The sequence below is a fragment of the Panthera uncia genome (genome assembly GCF_023721935.1).
Source record: "Panthera uncia isolate 11264 chromosome C1 unlocalized genomic scaffold, Puncia_PCG_1.0 HiC_scaffold_3, whole genome shotgun sequence".
In the NCBI taxonomy this organism is placed as follows: domain Eukaryota; kingdom Metazoa; phylum Chordata; class Mammalia; order Carnivora; family Felidae; genus Panthera; species Panthera uncia.
Window position 1 is genome coordinate 35,042,113 of NW_026057584.1, and position 21,186 is coordinate 35,063,298.

Here is a 21,186-nt window from a genome sequence, read left to right on the forward strand (position 1 = left end):
TCCTGTAGAGAGGGATGTTAACTTCAGAGCTGGGAAATTAGATCAGTTTGATACCTGCTCAGTCACCTGCCTCCCAGCCTCAGCTGTCTCTTTATGAATGGGGGTTTTTAATGCCCCTCAAGTGCTGTGACATCAGGGTTAGGAAGGGTCGACATATTTTTTAACAGTGGAAAAAAAACAATAATATCACTCCCTTCAAGAACAAAGACCTGATATAGTGTTCCACATATTTTATCTTTTAAATATTTGTTTGAGAGCAAAAAAAAGTGCTGTTACAACTATTACCTCCAGTTACCACTCATTGAAATACATGGCCAAAAATTCTTTAACTTTTTTTTAACCTTTATTCATTTTTAAGAGATGGAGAGAGACAGACCATGAGTGGGGGAGAGGCAGAGAGAGGGAGACACAGAATCTGAAGCAGGCTCCAGGCTCTGAACTGTCAGCACAAAGCCTGATGCGGAACTTGAACACAAACCCACAGACCATGAGATCATGACCTGAGCTGAAGTCCCACGCTTACCCGACTGAGCCACCCAGGCGCCCCTAGTGGCCAAAAATTCTTAATCCAAATGACAACTGCATAGTAAGAAAAAAAATACCTCTAACTACTGAGTTAAGAAGACGAATACTTAAAAGTAGTATAAATATTCCTTTTAAAGCATCCTGTATCACTTTTATATTTATAAATAGGGTAAGGGGTAGGATACAAATTAAAATTCAAGTAAAAGACGGACTGAATATATTACTTAACTGAATAAAATAGTTAAAGATGTCAAGGGAAAGAACAATAATTGAATTCACCCAAAAACACATATGGCAGGAATGGAGGCAAGAACATACAATGGCACAAAGGGAGGAACCCTCTTAAACACAGATACTTCCAAGATGCTCACACCATCATCACTTTATGCTAAAGATGCTTTCTCCCCTTCTCCCAAAAAGCAGACCTATCCTTCAAGTGTTTGCCACATTTTACTGACCCTAAGCATCACCTGGAGCACTATGAAAACTTGTCAAAAGACATTCCTGTGCTACCCTGAACCCTCCAACTCCAGAATTCCATAAAGGGGGCACAGAAATCTCCAGGCAGGTCCCATAAATGTCTCATACTGGGAAACACTGGGGGTGCCTGCCAGTGTGTTAGTTCTGTAGCAGACAACACTGTCTGGAGAATGATAAAAACATCTAAACCTAGTAGTAATTACCCCTTACAGTTATGGATCTCATATTACGTGCTAAGCTCTATGCCAAGCATGCTTGTGTTATGTCTTAGAATCTTCACAATGGATCTTTGAGATCAGTATTATTTTATTTATATATAATTTTAAAGCAAGGAGATGGGCTTTGCCGAGTCACACAGCTAATAAGGCTGGGTGATGGTGCAAGGGGTCTTTTCTATAGCTTCCAGGTGACATTATCCAGGCAGCCTGTGACCATGTTCAGGTTTAATACAGCTATGGAATTAAGAAACATGATGGGCTTTGACCTCAAGTGGTTGGACTGATTACAGCTGACAGAGCTCTGGCTATACACTCAGGGATGGTTAGTCTTAGGACTCCTCGTGAACTTGGGATCAGGGCTGGAGAGAAAAATTATGAGATAGTAGTTCCAAACACGCACTAGAGGCCTATATCCTGGGAATTCACTTAAAGACAGACAATGCTAAATGAGTTCTTCTCTGCCCTGAGATGTGGCACAGAAAGCCCATACCTACCCAGCAACACATCTCTGTAAGTCAAATCCTGCATGGCAGGCGTTAAGGATGCTTTCTAGCATGGATGATAGCAGAGCATAGTGGGGAAAATATGTGTTATTTAAGACCGATGGTACATTTATTTTTTTGCTATAAAGGACATGACTGAGACAAGTGGCAAAATTTGAATAAGGTCTGTTGATTAACTAATAGTATTGTGTTGATGTTAATGTTCTGATTTTGATAACTGTTTATGTAAGATATATTCTTACTCTTAGGAAATACATGCTTTAGGTATTTAGGTATAAACAAGCACGTAACTTACTCTCAAATGACTTGGAAAAAATGTGTGTGTGTACAGAAAGAGAGAGAATGATAAAGAAAAGTGTAGTAAAGTGTTAATAACTGGTAAATCTGGATAAAGAATAACTGGGGGTTTCTTAATGTTTCTGCAACCTTTCTGTAAATTTTAAATTATTTCAAAATAGATTACTGGAAAATTCAAATCAACTATTTTGTAAGAGGGAAATTTCATTTGAATTACATATATACCTAAAGGAAGGAAGGAATTCTGGAAGGAATGGAGAGAAGTCAGAGAGAGAAAGGATGGAAGAGAAAGAAACACAGGCTTTGGAAATCCTAAGAAAAGCATCAATTTGATGACCAGCTTTGTCACTTAGCAGCTGCTGTATGGCTGTGTTCATGCTCCATAAGCACTCTGAGCCTCAGTTTTCCAATCTGCAGGGTGGTCGTGAACAGAAAAAGAGACAACATCCTGGAACAACTGGAGCCATGACAAGGCAGGCAGTCAGTGCACAGTATAGGGGGTCGTGCCTCCCACTTTGCCTCCCTGCTGTGCTCTACACACACACACACACACACACACACACACACACACACACGAGACAGAGGGAAATGCCTGTTCCTGAGGAGCAACATCCACCTATGCTGATTTCTATATGGTTTCTAAAAGGTAAAAGTAGCAAGAAACTAGCCATGTTTAGAAAGCTTCCAGGGCTGCTTCCCGTCTCATCACTTTTTTCAGATAGCTTTAGCTTCTAGAATTTTATCAACCACTCTAAATGCTTCATCAACTTTTCCAGTTTCCTTTCTGGAGTTCCTGGAAAGAGCAGAAAAGTGAGGCTCCCTGGGCAAGAGATCCAGCCCTGTGGCAGCAGCCACCCCTGGTGGGGCATCGCCTGAGTTGGGGCAGCATTTCTCCTGCTCTGGAATCCCATGCATTTTCACTCAGTATGATCCTAGTGACCTGAGTTAAGAGCCAGCCTTCAGAGTGACTGCTCACAGAATAAATACAAGTGTGCCCATCGAGACAAAAGAAACAGAGCATGTTCAGAAAAAAACCCCAGCACAAAAGGTGGTCCCAAAATGGAAATAATATTTTCCAGAAAGACTGTACCATTCATTCTGCAACCCATTTTATGCATCCAGGGCCACACAGCACATGGGTTTAGAGAGTGGACTTTGGACCCAGTCAGAATTACGTCCATTTTCTCCATTTACTACCTGTTTTCGAAAAATTTTTTAATGTTTATTTTTGAGTGAATGAGAGAAAGAGAGAGAGAGAGACAGAGTGTGAGCAGGGGAGGCGCAGAGAGAGAGGGAGACACAGAATCCTTAGCAGGCTCCAGGCTCTGAGCTGTCAGCACAGAGCCCAACATGAGGCTCAAACTCATGAACTGCCAAGACCATGACCTGAGGCGAAGTTGGATACTTAACTAACTGAGCCACCCAGGGGCCCTTCCATTTACTACCTATTTGACTGTGGGCCTATTATTTCTTCTCTCTGAGCCTCATCTGTAAAATGGAGATATACTTGGGCACACAGCTCCAACAGTTGTGGTGTGGATAAAATGAAATGAAGCATGTAAAGAGCTTACGTGGCATATAATAAGTGCTCAATAAGTGCTAGCTGAAGACATCCAGTGATAAGGATCATGGCGGATCTGCCTGCCAGCCCCACACTCCTGTTTTGGGGGATAACACAGCACTTGCACAGGGCAGTAGAGCACCTGGGATCTCCAGCCCTGGAAGTGAGATTCCATTACAAGCTCAGACTAAGTACCGCCGATCCACTTATACATGGACTCCCATTGGCTTCCACTGGGTGCCCAGTGAAGGGGAACAGTGGTGGGTACACATAATCAGGAATGTAGCTATAATAATCTAGACTTGTTTTCTTATCTATTCCAGGAGTTTACTTTGCTGTAATCCCTGTGTCCACTGGCAAATGTGACATGCCAGCTCCTGCCAACATTATCTAGCATGGATTATTGTCCATCCATGAAATTCCAGCCTGCTCGCAGTTGGGAATTATCCTAACTCTGTTTCTCCCTGGCCACTAGCAGATGTTTAGACCTAGCAACATACCCTGGAGGGCTGCTGTACTGTGATCCTGTCATTTCCTCCATTCAAAAGTGGGTTCATTTGTTTTTACCACCATGGGACCCGGGTTCTTCCATAGAGGGTTTGTTGATTGCTTCTAGTACTGTCTGGCTACGTGACCATCTGTATGACCTGTCTTCTCATTTCCTCATCAGAATGAGGATAATAGTTTTTCCTCATAGGACTGTGGTGAGCATTTAGTGAGTTAATGTATAAAACCTGCTTTGACCTGTATAACCCATAGTGAACTCTGTAGAAGTGTTAGCTATGGTCATGTTGTTGATCATGATGATTGATAGGAGATTCTGGGTGGGAGCATATTTTTTTTTCACCATGGTCATCAGCCTGACCCCTTAAGCCAAGAGTTTTGATGGAGTTTTCCCATTAAAACTATTAAACCCTCTAAAAAGCATAAGCTTGGTCAAACCTCAGTGTTAGAGACAGAGATATATTTACTTTTATCTAATTTAGATTGATACCACACTTCCTTCTATAATGAATTTATATGATTTTCTTATTTATCTAAGATTCAGATATTCCAGGTTGAAAACAGAAGTTTTATAAATCCTATTTTTTTTTAAGTTTAATTTTTTTCCACTTTGCTTGCTGCTTACTCTTTGAGCAACTTTGAGACAATTTCAGAAATTGTTCTTGTCAAAAAAAAAAATGATAAAAAGGAAGTATGATATATAGGGAGCTGGGAATATTTCCCACTAAATATTTTGATTAAATCCACTCTGATCCAGTTAATTGACCTCGGAGAGCTTGACCTCTGATAAAAACATGAGGCAGCTCTTCTTCACAGTGTCAGAGTTTGGTGTTTGATGCTGGTATTCTCTGGCAAACAACTGGGGATCTGCCAGTTGGAGTGAGGGAGGGCAGGGAGAGAGGTATCTTCTTGTTTGGAACTTTATTTGGCTGGAAGGTGGGGACAGGGAAGGGAAGATATTTAGCTACTGGTAACTGGGCAAAGGATTATCAACAAAATTTTGATGAAACATCATGTAAATAATCTCTTATTAAGAAGTAATTAAGAAGTAATTTCTTTAAAAAATTTTTTTAATTTTTCTTATTTTTGAGAGAGAGAGACACAGTGCAAGTGGGGGAGGGGCAGAGAGAGAGGGAGACACAGAATCTGAAGGAGGCTCCAGGCTCTGAGCTGTCAGCACAGAGCCTGACGTGGGGCTCCAACCCACCAACCATGAAATCATGACCTGAGCTGAAGTTGGACACTTAACTAACTGAGCCACCCAGGTACCCCAAGAAATAATTTCTTATTCAGAAGTGACTCTAAACCAAGTGCTGGGGAATAAGTGTGTGTGTGTCTGTGTGTGTGTGTGTGTGTATACACATATATGTATATACGTACGTATATATGTATATATGTATATACATATATACGTACGTATATACGTACGTATATATATATATATATATAAAGGAGGCAAGCACAGCAGTCAACACCAGACTAAGAAGGGAAGAGAATGTTTCAATTTGAAACTGCCAGGAAAATCTGGGAGGCCTTATCACTCCTTGACTGCAACTTAACTTCTGTATGTCTGTCTTCTTGACATGATTTTATTTAAAAAAAATTTTTAAGTTTATTTACTTATTTATTTTGAGAGAGAGAGAGAGCGCACGTGAGAGCGCACAGGGGAGGGGCAGAGAGAGAGAGCAAGTGGGGGGGCAGAGAGAGAGAAAGTGGGGGAGGGGCAGAGAGAGAGAGAGAGAGAGACAGAGAGAGAGAGAGAGAGAGAGAGAGAGAGAGAATATCTCAAGCAGGCTCTGAGCTGACAGCACACCAACATGGGGCTCGAACTCATGAACCGTGAGGTCATCGCCTGAGCGGAAATCAAGAGTCAGATGCTTAACCGACTGAGCCACCTAAGTGCCCCTTATTTTAATTTTAAAACACTGAACACATTGTCCCGAAACAGACTGTATGTTCCTAGGAGTAAAGCAGCATGACAGGAAACACACACACAAAGCCAAGTTCTTCTGGAAACACTAATCTCAGCCACATCAGTTTCTCTTTCTCTGCCACAGGGCATCCTAGTCACCTAGAGAATAACTGATTCATTCTGTTGTAAAGATAATGTATTTCCACATCCATGCATCTGTCTGAGCTGAATCTAATCTATTCATGCTGCCTTCCCTACTTGCATGCTTTCATTATTTAGTAAATTATAAGAACCAATGAAATGGATGCAGAAGAACACCTTATCATTTCATGGAGGTGAGTCTTACAATCTTTGTAAATTTCTAACTCCTTTCTAAAAAACAGGATAGAAAATGCAATACTCCAATTTGTTTAAGTTGCCAAAATACCTGCAGGCATCATAGGATCTATTATTCCTCAATACTCATTTAAGATATGCACTAAAGAATTTAAAAATAGTGTCTCCACTATTTGCTTTGCAGAGCATCTTGCTGATTCCTGCACACACCTGAGAGAGTTGGGGTGAAGGTGAACTCAGGGACACAAGGCATGTCCACTGTCTTGAATGCTGGCTTCCCAGGCAGCATTCCTCTCAGCTGCCCCCTTCAGGGATCAGATTTCTGTTTCCATCTTCATCGCTCCCCCTGCAGCCCTTGCACTTCAAGTAAATCTAACCCCCAGCAGTAACCAACAGGTCCTCCATTCCTCTGACCAATCATTCATTCAGAGATGGACATGTGACCTAAGTGGCCTGATAAGGCTGGATCTCAGGACTTGTACATGGAACACTGGGACAATGGTGCTCTCTCTTGCTCCCTGGACAAGGACGGGAAGCACCTGGCTGCCATCCTGTGACCACAGGGATAAGGCCTGGACTGTGGGCAGCAGAGAGGAAAGGCACAAAATCAGGTTCTTTGCTGACACTGATTCAGTCCGGAGCCAATAAAGCCCCTGTGTTTTGGACACCACTATGAGTCGGATTTTCTTTCCTGTTACTGTAGCCAACCCCACTGAAATGTGCTCTTCTGGCACTACCCCTGAACTCATTACCTCGATTGTCAGGATCAGTGATTCCAAATATTGGTAGACAATCTTCACTCACTTGGCCGCTCACTTTGCCTGAACTTCTGAATCTGCGACCACGGCACAGACAAGCTGACCGACACAGAACACCTACAACAGGGAGCACAGGCACCAGGTCCTCTCCTTTCGTTCATTTTCCTCCTCCTGCCTAGCACAGAGCCAGACACACAACGAATAACCCTTCACATGTGCAGTGCAGCATTTAACAAAGGCTTCAGCAAGAAAATGCATTTGTCAGAGTTGGCCTGCTGACCCCAGTGTTGGAGGATGTCACTGACAGGATGTGACCACCAGTTGATCCTTGCACTTGACCCAGGAAAATGGAGGCTCCTCACTCTTTCCCTGTCCTTGGAAAGTAGTTTCCACACTAGGAATTGTTTCAAGGATGGAGCCTTAGGAGAGTGAGGTGTGGTATAGACCATCTGGATGGCACATGTGACTGAACCCAGTTAAGGCATCAATACCTACAAACTTTTAAGACTCTGGCAGATGGGTGCAGACATCTACCAGACTTGTGGCTGCCCAAGACAAGCCCATTAAGTTCCCTTGCTTATTAAAACCACTACCTATCAATCTGGAGTGGCCTGCCTCTTCCACTGGTTTCTTTTCTGCCCTGTATGGGGACCATCTGGGAACCAACACCCAGGCACCAGTCATATTCAGGTTTTTGGGCTGCATCACTGGCAGAAGGGGCTGACGAGGGGCATCAATGGCTGTCATACAGCAGACTCAGGCTCTAAGCCAACCTGTGGGGCTGCTGAGGGCCAGCTGGCCTAGGAGAGCCAGTCACACACCTTGACCTATGGCTGCCACCATGATCAGGGCCACCCTTCATGAACAGGGAGGACCAGAAGGTCACGGCCCATCTCATCAGAGACAAGGGAGGGAGAGAATGAAAGTACAACACTCTTGGTGAGCAAATCTCTGCCCCAAACCTTGGTGTAGCACAGGCTTGTCAGGAAGAGACTGAGCCTGTAGGAGTCAAGACATAATCAAGCACAGAGCATCCCCTTCATTATTGTACCTGCAGGTGGGGGGTTCAAACAGAGATCAGGGCAGAAAGTTGATGGGAAAAAAATAAGGCTCCAGAAAGGCGCAATAGAACCAGAAGAATTCACCACGACTGTTCAGTTCTCTCTCACCTCATACCATGACCACAATTCAAATTTAATCATTCATTTTAAAATTAACTTTAAACTATTAAATCTTTTCTACAATGAGCACACAGTAGTTTTGTCTTTAGAAAAAATTATAGTTAAAAAAGTGAAATCTAGTGTGCATGTGCATTTACACACACACACGTGTGTGTTTGCTGGATGTGGGTGGGCGGGGACAGTAGGGAGATACATGAAGCAAGAATGGCAAAATATTGACAATTGTTGAGGCTGGATGATAGGTCTATGGGGACTCATTGTACTACTGTCTATTTTTATATATGTTTAAAATTCTATAATGAAAAGATTTTTTTAAAGGCATAATTAAAAAAAGAATTAAACTGGGGCACCTGGGTGGCTCAGTCGGTTGCACATCCGACTTTGGCTCAGGTCATGATCTCACAGCTCGTGGGTTCGAGCCCTGCATCGGACTCTGTGCTGACAGCTCAGAGCCTGGAGCCTGCTTCTGCTTCTGTGCCTCCCTCTCTCTCTGCCCCTAACCCACTCGCATTCTGTCTCTCTCTCAAAAATAAACATTTTTAAAAAGTTAAAAAAAAAATTAAACTAACAAAGGTGGGGCGCCTGGGTGGCTCAGTCAGTTAAGCATCCAACTTTGGCTCAGGTCATGATCTCATGGTTGGTCGGGCTCTGTGCTGACAGCTCAGTGCCTGGAGCCTGCTTCAGATTCTATGTCTCCCTCTCTCTCTCTCTCTGCCCCTCTCCTGCTCATGCTCTGTCTCTTTCTCTCTCAAAATAAGTAAACATTTAAAAAATTAAAAAAAAAATAAACTTACAAAGGCATTCACAATGTTCTCCACTCTGCACAGATGCCTAGCTTTGCCTCTGTGACCTGGCACACAGACATGTCTTTGTGATGCTCATAATCAACATACCCACACCACACAGACGAAGTCCTATGGTGCATCTCAGAATGGTTTTGCTTGTTTAATTAACATTTTGCAAAGGCCATAATTCCCATTGTCTTCTGCCAGTCCCACATAGCCCTGCTTTGGGAGAATTTCAACCTTGACTTCATAGTCATCAAACTTTCATTTTTATCAACTAAATCAGCCAGCAAGAGACAGAGGTAGGGACTATGTCAAATGATGAAGCTCTTTTGGGTAAACATTAAACTGAGAAATCTGAGTTCGGCAGAAAACCTACTGAACACTGCCCTTGCTGCATTTTCTGAAAACCTAAGATATAACAGCCAAATCATTTTGAATCATCTGAAACTTTCAAATGGCAACAGTGCTATCATTGTCCCTCCACCTTGCTACATGGGAAGCAATGTGTGGAATATACAGATGAATCAGACATGGGGTCTCACTCAAGGACTTTTACTAGGTAGGGGAAACACATAAGACAAAGAAATAAATAAATAAACTTAATACAAAGTAGGAAGCACATTAAAGGTCCACTTTGCCTTTTCCTATTGTCTTTAAGCTCTATAAGCTTACAGACCATATGGGTCTTGCTCAGCTATGGTGGCCAGCCATATTAGGTGCTCATTTAAAAATGTCTGTTGAAGGCACATGAAAAGATGTTCAACGTCGCTCCTTATCAGGGAAATACAAATCAAAACCACACTCAGATATCACCTCACGCCAGTCAGAGTGGCCAAAATGAACAAATCAGGAGACTATAGATGCTGGAGAGGATGTGGAGAAACGGGAACCCTCTTGCACTGTTGGTGGGAATGCAAATTGGTGCAGCCGCTCTGGAAAGCAGTGTGGAGGTTCCTCAGAAAATTAAAAATAGACCTACCCTATGACCCAGCAATAGCACTGCTAGGAATTTATCCAAGGGATACAGGACTACTGATGCATAGGGGCACTTGTACCCCAATGTTTATAGCAGCACTCTCAACAATAGCCAAATTATGGAAAGAGCCTAAATGTCCATCAACTTATGAATGGATAAAGAAATTGTGGTTTATATACACAATGGAATACTACGTGGCAATGAGAAAGAACGAAATATGGCCTTTTGTAGCAACGTGGATGGAACTGGAGAGTGTGATGCTAAGTGAAATAAGCCATACAGAGAAAGACAGATACCATATGGTTTCACTCTTATGTGGATCCTGAGAAACTTAACAGAAACCCATGGGGGAGGGGAAGGAAAAAAAAAAAAAAAAGAGGTTAGAGTGGGAGAGAGCCAAAGCATAAGAGACTGTTAAAAACTGAGAACAAACTGAGGGTTGATGGGGGGTGGGAGGGAGGGGAGGGTGGGGGATGGGTATTGAGGAGGGCACCTTTTGGGATGAGCACTGGGTGTTGTATGGAAACCAATTTGACAATAAATTTCATATATTAATAAAAAAATAATAAAAAAAATAAAAAGAATGAGAAAAAAAAATGTCTGTTGAATTCATGTCAGTATAAATGAATGAGTCACACTGAGTTCTGAGAGGGAGACAGAACTGTATTAAAGGATAAGAAAAAGGCTTCATGGTGGACATATCACTTGAGCTTGAATTTTGGATGCATTGAGATTAGGGCAATGGTGGGGAATTTTTAAGGGAGAGATTAGCAAATAAAAGTTATTCTCTCCTCATTTACCCTTTCATATTTGTTAGCACTCTATTTTACTACTAGAAAATAGAAAACAATAAGTATCTTTTATACAACTAGTCAACTTCTTGACTTATATGGAAAATGAATATATTTGAATTCATTCACCATTAGAATACAGTGTTTTGAGGAATTATTGGCATCTTTTATAATGTACCAAATTTGATGCCATCTTTAAGAAAATGTGCAATGCCATTAACTGAGGAAATTATTTTTGAAAGAGAAAGCAAAATGCAGTACCTCTTCTGTCATCAGAAGTTTCTCATGTTGAATTAAAAGGCAGAAAGTGTTTACACCACCATGTTCCTCAGTCACAATGTCTACCATGCCTGGAAGGCTGTGAGCTTCTGACAGATCAACAGACCTACATGAGAACACACAAAGCAGGTCCTCAGAGAAGCCCCCTAGCATGAAGTCCATGGAGAACATGTTTAATTGGAGAATAAGATATTCGAGTGGTAAGATACATCTAGGGGCTGCTCCAATAGTTCTCTACTAGACAACTGGGAAAAAAATTCCTGGGATAATGAAGCTATTACTTGAACTTGAATGAAGTTGACCCTTGAGCAATGAAGGAGTTAGGAGAACTGACCCCCTACACCACTGAAAATTTGCATATAACTTTCGACTCTTCTAAAATTTACCTACTAAGGGCCTACTGTTGACCAGAAGCCTGACTGATAACATCAACAGTGGATTAACACATATTTGTATGTAATATGTATTATATACTATATTTTTACAATAAAGTAAGATAAAGAAAAGAAAACGTTTTTATAGTCCTGGTACAAAAAAAATCCGCATGTAAGTGGACCTGCTCAGTTCAAACCTGTGTGGTTCAAGGGTCAACTGTATATGGAAGGACAAATTGTAGTAAATCCTACATTTTGATCTAAGTTCCCCTCTAATCTGCATTGGATATCGCCAACAAACAGCCAATCCTCTTTGTACCATTACTTACCACTAATATGACTTAGACGAAAAGGCAATCATTAATGCCTATTAGGAATTTTAGCACTTACACAATCTTAGCATGAGCTCTTAAACTTGTTACAAAAATCAAGAAAAGTTCCTGGTCCACTGTAGGCATGTCATCACAGTAAATGGCTTAACCTGTGGCATGCTTAATACCAGACAGATGCATGATGCGATGCTCAACTGGGTCTTGAGGAAGCTGCTTTGAGTCTACACTCTGTTTAATCAATAACCAACATATCATTTTATTTATTTATTTTTAAATGTTTATTTATTTTTGAGATACAGCACGAGCAGGGAGGGGCAGAGAGGGAGGGAGAGAGAAAATCCCAAGCAGCCTCCATGCTTGTCAGCACAGACCCTGACACAGGGCTCAAACCCACAAACTGCGAGATCATGACCTGAGCCAAAATCAAGAGCTGGACACTTAACTGACTGGGCCACCCAGGTGCCCCCCCCAACATATCATTTTTATAATCACTTTTATAATTTATAATATGATGCACATCTCCCATAAGAGAGCAGCTATATAATTAACACCAAAACCAGAACACTTTTGAAACTGAAAAGAGTCACTCTTAATAATAACACCAGGACAATAAGCCCATTTCAAAAATACAGCAGGCAAACTGGCATGTATAGTCATGATGCTGTTATTTTTTGCCCACGTTTTCTGAATACAGAACACAAATATCTCTAATGCAAATTCCATTTATGTAAGTGAACATAAAGACTTCTTCCCGAAAATGTAAAATTATATCCTTTTAATGCTCATTACTTCTTTAAATTTTATTATCAAAATTATTTTACTGTTATATCTAAGCAATGAAATATATAATATTTTTCAGAAGAGCATGATGGTATCATGACTATGTTTTATAAAATACTGAGGGCATGCTGTCAACAAAAGGGCCCTTCTTTTCCTATGCCAAGTAAGGAAGCGAAGAAATAATTGGTAAAACTCATAACTTGGACAGTCCTGATAAAGAATGAAAACAAGGATCCTCTCTCTCTGCTGTTCTCCCGCTTGTGCTCGGTTTCTCTCTTTCTCTCTCTCTCTCTTTCAGAAATAAACAAAAATTAAAAGGAAATGAGGCACCTGGGTGGCTCAGTCAGTTAAAATCCGACTTTGGCTCAGGTCATGATCTCGTAGTCTGTGGGTTCGAGTCCCACATTGGACTCTGTGCTGACAGCTCAGAGCCTGGAGCCTGCTTCAGATTCTGTGTGTTCCTCTCTCTCTACCTCTTCCCCACTCGTGCTTGGTCGGTCTCTCTCTCTCAAAAATAAATAAACATTAAAAAAAAAAGAATGAAGACAAAGGGACCTGCATTTTGATAAATGATTTACTAATATTACTCTTTCTTAGAGACCTATGGAATAAACTGTCTTGCTATACTGGTTCTATAAATACCTTAAATATGCATCATTAACCAAAGTGGCGATTAAGAAACATAATATTTCCCCCAGTATTTCAAATATGAGAGAGTTGTTAGCTTTCCCAGTTGGTTGGTTATTGGGAGAAGAAGAACTGGATGTATGAAAAAGGAGGGGTTTATAAAGGAAAGAACAGAGGCCAAGCCCAGAGAACAGTATGAAGGCTATGGCTGCTAAGGGGACCGGTGACAGCAGTGTGGGCAGTGGAAATTCCAGGAAAATTGTCACTCAAGAAGCAATGAGGAAACTCACATAAAGATAACTGAGAAACACACTTCTCCCATAGCCTCTGATGCTCACGGGACTACAGAAGAGTGGTCTTGGATCACTGTCAATCTATTTGAGGGACTCAAAAAATAAACCTTTGGCTTGAGATAGATCAGAGGCTGTCCAGGCAGGGGCAGGCCTGGAACATCAAGAGAGAAATGGAAAGTGGCAAGTATAATTTGAAAACATGTTCAGCATTTTTACTGGTTATTTGTAAAAAATTAAAACCTACTGTCTTTATAATATAACTGATAAAAAGTAAAATATCAGCCAAATGTTGACTGACAATTATATGCAGGAAGTAGAGAGATTCCTAAAATTAACTTGGCACAAGATACATGTGTGGGATGCTATGAACTTATTCTTATTTCATACAAAATTTACTGTTCTACATTCTTAACACCATACACAAAAATAAATTCAAAATGAATGAAGACCTAAACGTAAGACAGGAAGCCATCAAAATCCTAGAGGAAAAAGCAGGCAAAAACCTCTTTGACCTTGGCCACAGCAACTCTTACTCAACATGTCTCTGGAGACAAGGGAAACAAAAGCAAAAATGAACTATTGGGACCTCATCAAAATAAAAAGCTCCTGCATAGCGAAGGAAACAATCAGCAAAACTAAAAGGCAACTGATGGAATGGGAGAAGATATTTGCAAACGACATATCAGATGAAGGGTTAGTATTCAAAATCTATAAAGAACTTATCAAACTCAACACCCAAAAGACAAATAATCAAGTGAAGAAAAGACATGAACAGACCCTTTTCCAAAGAAGACATCCAGATGGCTAACAGACACATGAAAAAATGTTCAACACCACTCATCATCAGGGCAATACAAATCAAAACCACAATAAGATATCACCTCATACCAGTCAGAATGCCTAACATGAACAACTCAGGCAACAACAGATGTTGGCGAGGATGCGGAGAAAGGGGAACCCTTTTGCACTGCTGGTGGGAATGCAAACTGGTGCAGCCACTCTGGAAAACATATGGAGGCTCCTCAAAAAATTAAAAATTGAACTACCCTACGACCCAGCAATTGCACTACTAAGTATTTATCCAAAGGATACAGTATGCTGTTTCAAAGGGACATATGCACCCCAATGTTTATAGCAATGCTATTGACAATAGCCAAAAAATGTCCATCGACAGATGTATGGATAAAGAAGATGTGGTACATATACAGTAGAGTATTACTTGGTAATCAAAAAGAATGAAATCTTGTGATTTGCAACAACGTGGATGGAACTAGAGTATGTTAATGCTATGCAAAATCAGTCAGAGAAAGACAAATATCATATGAGTTCACTCATATGTGGAATTTAAGACATAAAACAGATGAACATAAAGTAAGGGAAGCAAAAATAATATAAAAACAGGGAGGGGGACAAAACATAAGAGACTCTTAAATATAGAGAACAAACTGAGGGTTGCTGGAGGGATTGTGGGAGGGGGGATGGACTAAATGGGCAAGGGGCATTACTGTTGGCATGAGCACTGGGTGTTATATTTAGGGAATGAATCACTGGATTCTACTCCTGAAATCATTATTATACTATATGCTAATTAACTTGGATGTAAATTTTTTAAAAATTTTAATTTACTGTTCTACAAAATATACATTTACTGATACGCATTTTTTATTCTAGTGTCCATAATTGTTTCATTTAAATGTAAACTTCAATTTTGTAGTTACTATAATACAATGCATGAAAAAGGTATATTGGCTAATTTGGGGGGAGGTTGCATTCATCCTGAATTTATAAACTAGAAAGCAGAAGATTATGAAGAAAAATAATTTAGAACTTGGTCTTGACACCATTAAATAAAGACTGACGTCAGGCCATAAATGTAGGGAAAGAGGGAAGCTGAGAGGAACTGGGGGGGTGGTTCAGGCATGAACAGGGATCTGATGCAGCCCCAACACACACCAGCCCCACTGACACAGCTCATCACTCTGTCCTTAGGAACAAGTGCTCCCAGCAGGCCTTTTGTCTTTCTCCTCTGAGGAGCTGAGAAGGTGATCAAGAGAAAAAAAAAATGTATGGGGACTCCATCAAATATGGTTTTTCATGTTCCATGTGGTAGGGATTAACTCCTTCTGTAAAATACTCCCAAAGTACTATGCTGTGATTCTGTGCTGGGCTTTCAACTTGAGTGAAAATCACCCACACTTTTTTATTACGTTATGTTATTTTATTTTTTTATTTTAAGTAGGCTTCACACCTAGTGTGGAGCCCAGTGTGGGACTTGATCATGACTGTGGGATCAAGACATGAGTTGAGATCAAGAGTCAGATGCTTAACTAACCTAGTCACACAGGTGCTCCAACCCACATCTTAAAAAAAAAAAAATCCTATGAGATGCCCACCGGAGAACACTTGCTGGGATGAGCACTGGGTGTTGTATGTAAGTGATGAATCACAGGAATCTACTCCCGAAGCCAAGACTACACTGTAACATGACAATAAATTATTTTTTTAAATCCTATGAGATTTTTTCCATCCTGAAGAGCAAAATTCCAGGTACTTTATAAGCTTCAACATTAAGGAAAGACATTCTTACATATCTGTAAAGGTTCTGAGAGTTTTCTATGACATAATAGTTTTTATTCTCAATAATGAAATACTTCATAGTATTCAAAAAAAGCCTTCTGAAACCCTGCTGTGTGAGGCCTGAGGAAAGAGTGAAGAAAAAATCCCACAAAATATATTTTTCTCCTATTCTATAAGAAATACACAATTGATTATATTAGCTGAAGATACAACCCTTTTTTTGGTTGGGGGGGGCGGTCAGTCAGTTGGGATGAATCTACTGGTGAAAGAGGCTGTACTTGACTCCTTGCTTCTGCTTGTTATGTGGCTGAAGGTACCATGGGGGAAAGGATTTGTCTCTTTAAATTGGTGATCTCCCAAAGCTGTGTCGAAATGCTTTCAAAGCAAATGAACTGATTTGGGGGAAAAAATGCTTGTTATGAGTGCTGAAGTTGCTCTAGCAATGTAGATATGTGTGATAGTGTATGAAAAAACACAGGAAAACAAGAAGAAAACACATCTGTGTGGAAGATAAACTGCTTCCCAAACTCGGCCTTGCAATCTATAATAACAAGCTCCCTTTTATGATTAGCAGCTGTGTAAAGATTATCGCTTTTCTTTGGGTGATCTGGATGCTCATTAATTTGTTGTTGCTCCTTTCTGAGGTTTATTGCATTGTCAAAGCAATGTTAGGGTATTTATAAGCCAAAGGTTGCAACTGCCATATTTTGCAGAACACCAGGAAAGATAGCAGCTTTTTTAAACTTTCAATATCATCACTTTCAATGGAGTTTGGTGTCCTTGAATTTTTGAACATATTGAACCTAAAATCTCAAGATATATATACCAACTGCAATGTTCGTTATGACATACTGTAAGCTTTTACAACTAAACCCAACAGATTCAATGAACTGATGCTTTAAAAAGCCTTGTCATGTTCTTGACTTAATAAAACTTTGTCTATAATAAAAGTTTCTCGATAATAATTTCAAGGAAAAACACATCAAATCTTATCCAGTTTACTAACAGGCTGGCTTTATGATGTTGTGGTAGAAAATTCCATTTGAAAGTCATGAGGAATTCTGTTCTAATAGTTAGCTTTCATTAGGAGAGCTTGAATAACTCTTAGAACTTACTTTGATTCAACTCTAAATGACACCTGGAAAATGAGACTGGGGGAGCAAACATTTCTGTTTATTTAAAAAAAGAGCAAATCAATAGCTCTTTTAGAAAACTGTTACTGCATTTTCACCAGCTTCCAAGGGCTGGGTTTTCTGCTCCTCTATAAATGAAATCAAAACAGCCCCATGGCCTTGACATGGAATGTGACTCTGGTTGTGTCTAGCTTCCACAATGCCAAGGGCAGAGAGCATGTGGCAAGCTAGCCAGCTCATTCATGTCCGTGGTACAAGGACACAGAGCAAAACACAAAAAGAAATTTTTAAAAAACTGCCATTGCTAGTTTTATTTTTAGTTCTGATTCTTCATTGAGTTTGAAATTTTAATTAACTTATTAAAGAAAGATTAAGTTCACCAAAAGGGAAGCTTGAGCTTCTAAAGCTTGAGAATCACTGAGAGATAAGTGGAGTGTCCAGGTAAAGGAGCCACTGGCTTTTGAAATTTTTTTTTTTTTCAACGTTTTTTATTTATTTTTGGGACAGAGAGAGACAGAGCATGAACGGGGGAGGGGCAGAGAGAGAGGGAGACACAGAATCGGAAACAGGCTCCAGGCTCCGAGCCGTCAGCCCAGAGCCTGACGCGGGGCTCGAACTCACGGACCGCGAGATCGTGACCTGGCTGAAGTCGGACGCTTAACCGACTGCGCCACCCAGGCGCCCCCAGGCTTTTGAATTAAAAAAACAAAAAGCCACTAACCTCATAGTTTAGTGTGCTGCAGGGATGTCTAGAATGAAGATCTTCTATAGCACTCTCATACTTGTCTCCAAGGCTACGACACTGAACAGGGTCCTGAAAAGTAGAACCATTGTAGATATTTAAAATAGGCCAGAGGGTCTTAGAAGGGCCAGAGTGGAGGCAACAACCCTGTGCCTAAAAGCCATAGAATAGAAGGAGACAACCCAAATTAAAAACACATAGGCTAGCTGGGCATCCCCCAGGCTGACTGTTAATGGCTTGTGAGCTTGGAGAAGAATTGTAAGTAGAGCACAGAGCTGTAGAAGATTTTAACACCACTCAGTTATTTTGTTTCTGTTGTTTGACTAGGTGGTGTGCCGAAAGCTCATAATGAGGTGAACATATTTTCTCTCAGTAGAGCATTTCTTCCACTTGTTGAGGGTCACCTTCATGTAGTTGACTTTGTTCTCTGGATTCAGCTTCATTTCTCTCACCTATAACATGATGATGGCAGCCACTCCACAAGATTATTGTGAAACAGGTCATCACTGTTGAACCTGGGTTGGAGGAACGTGGGTTGGAGGAACGTGGGGAAGACTGCCTTGTAGTCGTCTTAGTGATTGTAGGTAATCACCCAGGCATTCTTTTTCTTGATTTCCCTTGTGACAAACAGTTACAAGATTATTGGCTAGAGAGCATACAACTAAAAGAATTTCTCTGAATAAATTTTCTATACCTGAAGGGCACCTGAAGCATACTGGCCTCATTAATCCCATGCTACAACCAGCTGACCACACTAGACTAGAAGCCAAGTATATTCTTCATGTGATATAGAAATTAGTATGATCACTTTAATAAGAATCACAAAATTTTCTTAATATTGCTTCTGAAGAGTAATTTTCTCTCAATATTGCTTATGAGGGTGTTTTCTCATAATAGATGGAGTCAACGAAGAACCAGAGGGGTTATATCCAGCTTCTGAGAATAGAAGATTAACATCATGTATGACATACTGTCACCAGGCAGTCAAAAGAGGAAAAAATAAAGCCAAGTGTAGACTCCTCCAATTAACAGCAAACTAATACAATTTCTTGGGTGAATCAAGTGACATCACTTAAAGCTTCTACTTTGTAGTCTTATGCCTTCCATTCAGCTTCCTCTAGTCAATATTCCTAGATTAAAAAAATACACTTTGTTGCCTTTAATTTTACATTAAAAATTTTTAATTATAAAAAAATAACCATTAGGTGTAATGTTTAAAGTGTTATATAAAGACCCAAGTGATCCATTTCTCTCAGTTCTAATAAGTGTTCCTCCCAGGGTCCCAGGATGCTTCCTCCTGTGGGCTTGTGGAGGGTATGCAGCCTTCTGCATTTTCCTTCCTCCCCATTGGCCAGGTGGTGCAACACAGAGTTTCATGCTCATTTGCAATGGTGTGCTTTGGCTCCCACTTTTTCCTGGTTTGAATATTCTCTCCCTCTTCTTCAATGTTTAGAAATATTTTAACATGTGGGGCGCCTGGGTGGCTCAGTTGGTTGAGTGTCCAACTCTTGTTTTCAGCTTGAGTTATGATCCCAGGGTTGTGTGAATGAGCCCTGCATCAGGCTCCATGTGGAGCCTGGTTGGGATTCTCATTCTCTCTCTCTCTCTCTCTCTCTCTCTCTCTCTCTCCTTCTGCCCCTTTCCCCTGCTCATGCTCTCTCTCTCTAAAATAAAAAAAAAGAAATATTTTAATATGCTTAATTTTGTCAAATAATTCTATGGAAGACTAAACTTCAACAAAGCTGGAAGTAGAAAACATGTCTATATTTATAAATGTTGTGATGTCATTTCATGACATTTTCTTAACATACTATCTGTTGCTTTTTATAGTCAACTGTCCCCTCCTGATGGCTCCACCCTCATTCACACATCTCTGCCTTAGTCTCATACTTAGACTTTGGGCTAACAATGACAGATGGATATTACCTACTTGTCAATCAGCTTTTGATAAGACCCATAAGCAAATACCCTTCCTAAACATCTCACAAGGAATTGCTCTAAAACAAGCTCAACTTTGCCTTAACATTAGCTCTGGAGGAAATATCGGTTCTTGAGTTGAATCCAACGGCAGAGACTCATCTTCTGAGAAGAGTTTTGGACTTATCTTTAAAAAGAGAAAATAAAAGGAATTATTGTCATCCGGCAACTCTAACTACTTTAAATCATTTGTGGAATGAGGTCAGAAGAAAGACACACAGTAGACAGACAAAAAGCCAGCTGGCCAGCCATAATCTCTGGGTTCTAAGTCAAGGGCTCTAACACAGACCTAGTCACCAGCAACATAGTGCAGATGCCAATGGGCCTCCAAAGCTCAACTTCCTGCACGTTCTCTTTGCAGTTTGGGAAAGCAGAGGAGGCAGCAGCACCAGACACCAGCCGAGCATAAGAATGTTTCCCTAAATTGCCATTGTCTGTTCTTCCATTTCCCTAACATCTTCACTTTGCTTCTAGCCCTTGAAAAAAGACTTGAATAGCCTTTTTTAAAATTAAGAGACATTGGAGAACCTGGGTGGGTCAGTTGGTTAAGCATCTGACTCTTGATCTCAGCTCAGGTCATCTCATAATTCGTGAGATAGAGTCCCGAGTTGGGCTCTGTGCTGACAGCATGGAGCCTGCCTGGGATTCTCTCACTCCTTCTCTCTCTGCCCCTCCCCCACTTGCATGCACACACACTCTCTCTAAAAATAAATAAACTAAAATAACAACAACAACAACCAGAAATTAAAAAAAAAAAAAAACATCTAAGAGACATTAAGGGGTCAATGTGTTTTCTCTCCTATAGATAGCTATACTTGAACCACAGCAATATCTGGAATGAAGAATAAAGTTATTAGGATAGTTTTTCTTTTTTTTTTATTAGAGGTGGAGAATGGAGAGGATACATGTTGGAATACCTGAAATGAGTTAATTTGGGCAGTCATTAATTCTTCCTAAAAAGAAGAATTTTTAGTGTCTGCTCATGTCCTGAGAAAACCTTATAAAAATTTACATTTCACTAACCTTATTTACTTCCTGAAATTCTGGTAATTCACTTATTCATTCGACTAACAGTAAACCCCATTTTCTTTACTTTGAAAAAGCCAGAAGTCCAGTGGGTGAAAAACAAATAATCAAGAATTTATTACTGATCTTACTATTTTTCAGCTTTATTGAAGTATAACTGAAAAATAAAATTATATATTTAAGGTGTACAATGTGATTGTTTTACATAGGTATGTT

General features: G+C 40.4%; 1 pseudogene; it reads right to left on the reverse strand.

The window, feature by feature from the left end:
* LOC125911374 (aldehyde oxidase-like) overlaps positions 1 to 21,186 on the reverse strand; it is a 72,424-nt pseudogene that overhangs the window by 40,838 nt on the left and 10,400 nt on the right.